Source organism: Macaca nemestrina, chromosome 10 (assembly GCF_043159975.1).
Source record: "Macaca nemestrina isolate mMacNem1 chromosome 10, mMacNem.hap1, whole genome shotgun sequence".
NCBI lineage: Eukaryota > Metazoa > Chordata > Mammalia > Primates > Cercopithecidae > Macaca > Macaca nemestrina.
Window position 1 is genome coordinate 11,499,146 of NC_092134.1, and position 6,378 is coordinate 11,505,523.

The following is a 6,378-nucleotide window of genomic DNA, read 5'->3' on the forward strand; positions in this document are numbered from 1 at the left end:
TGAGGCCAGGAGTTTAAGACCAGCCTGGGCAACATGGCGAAACCCTCTACAAAAAATAAAACTAAAAAATTGGCCAGGCATGCTGGCTTGCACCTGTGGTCTTAGCTACTGGGGAAGCTAAGGCAGGAGGATCCCTTGAGCCTAGGAGTTTGAGGCTGCAGTGAGCTGTGATTGCACCAGTGCACTCCAGCCTGGGTGAGAGAGGGAGACCCCCATCTCTAAAAATAAAAAGAAACAAGTGAATGATTCAAAACAAAAAGAACGGGCCAAAGGAAACAATATATATAAAAACTTGGCCAGCACATGGTGGCTCACACTTGGGATCCCAGCACTTTGGGAGGCCGAGGCAGGCGGTCAGGAGTTTGGGACCAGCCTGGCTAACGTGGCAAAACCCTGTCTCTACTAAAAAATACAAAAATTAACCGGGTGTGGTGGCGTGCAGCTGTGATGCCAACTATTCGGGAGGCTGAAGCAGAAGAATCCCATGAACTCGGGAGGCGGGGATTGCAGTGAGCCAAGATTGTGCTACCGCACTCCAGGGTGGGTGGGCAATACAGTGAGACTCTGTCTCAAAAAAAAAAAAAAAAAAAGGCCGGGTGCAGTGGCTCATGCCTATAATCCCAGCACTTTGGGAGGCCGAGGCAGGTGGTTCACGAGGTCAGGGGTTCAAGACCAGCCTGGCCAAGATGGTGAAACCTCATCTCTACCAAAAATACAAAAATTGGCTGGGCGTACTGGCGGGCACCTGTAATCCCAGCTACTCAGGAGACTGAGGCAGGAGAATCACTTGAACCCGGGAGGCAGAGGTTGCAGTGAGCCGAGATCGCGCCACTGCACTCCAACCTGGGTGACAGAGCAAGACTCGGTCTCAAAAACAAACAAACAAACAAATAAACAAAAAACCTGCAATGGTACAATAAGCGATAAATACAAAAATAAGGATAGTGGTACTTTCAGGGGGTTAGGAGGAAGAGACCGGGATGGGTCCATGGAGAATTTCAAAGAGTCACTGGGATTGCTGGACTTCTGTGGCTGCTGTTTTGACATGGAATGCCTCAGCCTCATGAATGTGCTTGTCATTCTTGCGCAAGAGCCACGCTAAAGTGCTTTGTGTGGTTCCAATTTCAGTATATGTGCTGCCAAAGTGAATACTGCTGCTTTTCTTTAATTGTGATAAAATATACGTAACATATAAATTTATAATTTTTTTTTTTTTTTTTTTTTTTGAGACGGAGTCTCGCTCTGTCGCCCAGGCTGGAGTGCAGTGGCCGGATCTCAGCTCACTGCAAGCTCCGCCTCCCGGGTTCACGCCATTCTCCTGCCTTAGCCTCCCGAGTAGCTGGGACTACAGGCGCCCGCCACCTCGCCCGGCTAGTTTTTTGTATTTTTTAGTAGAGACGGGGTTTCACCGTGTTAGCCAGGATGGTCTCGATCTCCTGACCTCGTGATCCGCCCGTCTCGGCCTCCCAAAGTGCTGGGATTACAGGCTTGAGCCACCGCGCCCGGCCTATAAATTTATAATTTTAACAGTTGTTAAGTGTACAGCTCCATGGCATTAAGCATACTCACACTGTTGTACAACTATCACCACCATCCACGTCTAGAACTTTTTCATCCTGTCAAACGAAAACTCTGTCCCCATTAAATCTAACTCCCCAAAATATCCCCCTGCATCCAGCCCCTGGCCACCATCATTATATCTATTTTATTTTCTTTCTCTCTTTTCCTTTGTTTTTGTTTTTTTGAGATAGAGTTTCACTCTGTCGCCCAGGCTGAAGTGCAGTGGCTCAATCTCGGTTCACTGCAACCTCTGCCTCCCAAGTTCAAGTGATTTGTCTGTCTCACCCTCCCAAGTAGCTGGGATTACAGCCACGCACCACCATGCCTGACTCATTTTTTTTTTTTTTTTTTTTTTTGAGATGGAGTTTCGCTCTTGTTGCCCAGGCTGGAGTGTAACGGCACGATCTTGGCTCACCGCAACCTCCGCCTCCCGGGTTCAAGCAGTTGACTACCTCAACCCTCCCGGTAGCTGGGCTTACAGGCATGCGCCACCACGCCCAGTTGATTTTGTATTTTTAGTAGAGATGGGGTTTCTCCATGTTGGTCAGTCTGGTCTCAAACTCCTGACCTCAGATGATCCACCCGCCTTGGCCTCCCCAAGTGCTGGGATTACAGGAGTGAGCCACCATGCCCAACCCTTGGGCCCACCATTCTGTTTTCTGTCTTCATGAATTGAAATACTCTAGGTACTTCATATTAATGGAATCATACCATATTTGTCCATTCATGTCTGGCTTATTTCACTTAACATAATGTCTTCAAGGTTTATCTTGTTGAAGCATGTGTCAGAATTTCCTTTGTTTTAAAGTCTGAATCACATTCCATATTATATTATATTCCATATATCGTGTTTTTCCATTTATCTACGCATGGACTTTTAGGTCATTTCCACCTTTGTGGCTGTTGTCAATAGCACTGCTATGAAACTGTTAATGTTTTCTGTCTTAAGTCGATAGTAATAATAGTGTGTGTGTGTGTGTGTGTGTGTATATATATATATATATATATATATATTTTTTTTTTTTTCTTTGAGATGGAGTCTCCCTCTGTCGGCCAGGCTGGAGTGCAGTGGTGTGATCTTGGTTCACTGCAACCTCCGCCTCCTGGGTTCAAGTGATTCTCCTGCCTCAGCCTCCCAAGTAGCTGAGACTGCAGGTGCGTGCCACCATGCCTGGCTAAGTTTTGTATTTTTAGTAGAGACGAGGTTTCACCATATTGGCCAGGATGGTCTCAATCTCCTGACCTTGTGATCTGCCTGCCTTGGCCTCCCAAAGTGCTGGGATTACAAGCATGAACTACCGTGCCCGGCCCCTATATTATTATTTTTTAAACCATACATATAAGTTTATTTCCTATTTTTAAGCTCAGAACCACATAATGTTATTTATTTTCACACTTTCCCAGAGTGGAACAGTCTTTATTACTTTGCTTGGCAGTAAGTAACTCCAGAAAGTAATCTAATGACTCAGTTTTACTATGGCAAATATTATTAGCCATTTTCTTGCCAAAATAATCAATACATTATTAAAGTTCATCTTGTAAATGTTCTAAACTAACTGATGATAAGGCCACAATAAAAGGTAATGTAGAGTCAGACGCAGTGACTCCTGACTGTAATCCCAGCACTTTGGGGAGGTAGGTGGATCACTTGAGACAGGAGTTTGAGACCAGCCTGGGCAACATAGTGAGACCCCCATCTCTATAACACATTTAAAAATTAGCTGGATGTGGTGGTGTCCACCTATAGTCTCAGCTACTCAAGTGGCTGAGACAAGAGGATTGCTTAAGCCCAGGAGGTTGAGGCTGCAGTGAGCTATGATTGCACTACTGCACTCCAGCTTAGGCAACACAGCAAGATCCCATCTCCCCCACAAAAAAAGGAGGCCAGGGAAGGTGGCTCAAGCCTATAATGCCAGCAGTTTGGGAGGCTGACGTAGGCATATCTCTTGAGCCTAGGAGTTAGAGACCAGCCTGGACAACATGGAGAAACCTTGCCTCTACAAAAAACACAAAAAAATTAGCCAGGTGTGGTGGTGCATGCCTATCGTCCCAGCTACTCTGAGGCTTGAACCAGGGAGGTGGAGGTTGCCGTGACCCAAGATGGTGTCATTGCACTCCAGTCTAGGTGAGAGAGGGAGACTCCATCTCAAAAACAAACAAACAAAGAAACAAATAAAACCTGCAGAATATATTTTACCACAGTTAAAAAGAAGGAGGGGGCCGGGCGCGGTGGCTCAAGCCTGTAATCCCAGCACTCTGGGAGGCCGAGGCGGGCGGATCACAAGGTCAGGAGATCGAGACCATCCTGGCTAACACGGTGAAACCCCGTCTCTACTAAAAAAAATACAAAAAACTAGCCGGGCGAGGTGGCGGGCGCCTGTAGTCCCAGCTATTCGGGAGGCTGAGGCAGGAGAATGGCGTAAACCCGGGAGGCGGAGCTTGCAGTGAGCTGAGATCCGGCCACTGCACTCCAGCCCGGGCGACAGAGCCAGACTCCGTCTCAAAAAAAAAAAAAAAAAAAAAAAAAAGAAGGAGGAGGGTCAAATCTTTCATTTCATAGCTGGAAACGTCAGGCCAAATCTGAGGGAGGGCACCTGTCAGAAGTGCAGGCCCGCTGCCAGAGCTCCAGGGTTAGAACCCAGCTGCTGCCCTCTTGCCTGGTGTATGAAGGAAGGAACAACTGCGGTGGGGGAAGTGGCCGTAATCAGACAGCAGGCACTGATTGAGCGGGAGCTGCAGGCAAAGTCCTCCATGGGTGCCTGGGGATGGACAGGCAGGTGAGCTAGGGGCCAGCCTGGCCTCACCTTCAAAGAGCTGGTTCCCAGGTGAGAAGATATGGCCCCGAGAAAGGTACCTGGCAGTACAGGTGATAAGGGGCCCTCTGCACTCTAAACACACCCACCTTCTAGCCTTATCTTTGTGTGTTAGAGTTATTTATTTACAGGCCATGTTAGCAACAAGACTGGGGACTCCTTGAGGGTGTTCATTCATTCAGGCATTTATTGAACTACTGTGTACCCAGGCACTGATTGGGACAGCTGTATACAGTAGCTGCTTGATAAACATACCCCGCACTGAATGACAAACTCAGAGCTTAGCATTTCATAGGCACTCCATAAATGCTGCTTGGATTGAATAAATAATGCATGAATAAATTACAGGCATCAGGCCTGGCACACAGCAGGTGTTTAATACATGTTGAATGCATGAAGGAAGGACTAGCACAAGGTCTGGTACACAGGAAATACATGTTGCAAGAACCTACCTTTTTTTTTTTTTTGAGATGGAGTCTTTCTCTGTTGCCCAGGCTGGATTGCAGTGGTGCGATCTCAGGTTCAAGTAATTCTCCTGCCTCAGCTTCCCAGGTAGCTGGAATTACAGGCACATGCCACCATGCCGAGCTAATTTTTGTATTTTTAGTAGACATGGGTTTCACCATGTTGTCTGGGCTGATCTTGAACTCCTGACCTCAAGTGATCCACCCGCCTTGGCCAAGCACTGGGAATATAGGCATTAGCCACTGTGCCCAGCCTTTTTCTTTTTTTTTTTTGGAGACAGGGTCTCACTCTGTTGCCCAGGCTGGAGTGCAGTGGTGCAATCATGGCTCACTGCAGCCTTGACCTTCTGGGCACAAGTGATCCTCCCGCCTTAGCCTCCAGAGAAACTGGTATCACAGGAGTGCACCACCATACCCAGCTAATTTTTTTCTTTTTTCTTCTTTTTTTTTGAGATGGAGTTTTGCTCTTGTCGCCCAGGCTGGAGTGCAGTGGTACAATCTTGGCTCACTGCAACCTCTGCCTCCCAGGTTCAAGGGATTCTCCTGCCTTAGCCTCCTGAGTAGCTGGGATTACAGGTACACGCCACCATGCCCAGCACATTTTTTTTTTTTTAAGACGGAGTCTCGCTCTGTGGCCCCCCGGGCTGGAGTGCAGTGGCCGGATCTCAGCTCACTGTAAGCTCCGCCTCCCGGGTTCACGCCATTCTCCTGCCTCAGCCTCCTGTGTAGCTGGGACTACAGGCGCCCGCCACCTCGCCCGGCTAGTTTTTTGTATTTTTTTGTAGAGACGGGGTTTCACCGTGTTAGTCAGGATGGTCTTGATCTCCTGACCTCGTGATCCGCCCGTCTCGGCCTCCCAAAGTGCTGGGATTACAGGCTTGAGCCACCGCGCCCGGCCTGCCCAGCACATTTTTGTATTTTTTTTTTTTTTTTTTGAGACTGAGTCTGGCTCTGTCGCCCAGGCTGGAGTGCAGTGGCCGGATCTCAGCTCACTGCAAGCTCCGCCTCCCGGGTTTATGCCATTCTCCTGCCTCAGCCTCCCGAGTAGCTGGGACCACAGGCGCCCGCCACTTCGCCCGGCTAGTTTTTTTGTATTTTTTAGTAGAGATGGGGTTTCACCGTGTTAGCCAGGATGGTCTCGATCTCCTGACCTCGTGATCCGCCCGTCTCGGCCTCCCAAAGTGCTGGGATTACAGGCTTGAGCCACCGCGCCCGGCCACATTTTTGTACTTTTAGTAGAGTTGGGGTTTCGCCATGTTGGCCAGGCTGGTCTCGAACTCCTGACTTCAGGTGATCCACCTGCCTCGGCCTCCCAAAGTTCTGGGATAACAGGCATGAGCCACCGCGCCCAGTCTTTTAAATTTTTTTTGTAGAGACAGAGTCTCACTAAGTTGCCCAGGCTAGTCTCAAACTCCTGGGCTAAAGTGATTCTCCTGTCTTGGCCTCCAAAAGTGCTGGCATTGCAAATGTGAGCTACCACACCAAGCCTGAACCTGCCTTTTTTTTTTTGAGACAAAGTCTTGCTCTATCACCCAGGCTGG

General features: G+C 48.5%; 1 non-coding gene across 1 annotated transcript; it reads right to left on the reverse strand.

Moving 5' to 3' along the window:
* Window positions 1-1,045: 1,045 nt before the first annotated feature.
* LOC112427011 (U6 spliceosomal RNA) lies at window positions 1,046-1,152 on the reverse strand. The gene has a single exon (XR_003018432.1). It is a non-coding gene; the product is annotated as a U6 spliceosomal RNA (small nuclear RNA).
* Between the last annotated feature and the right edge of the window lie 5,226 nt (window positions 1,153-6,378).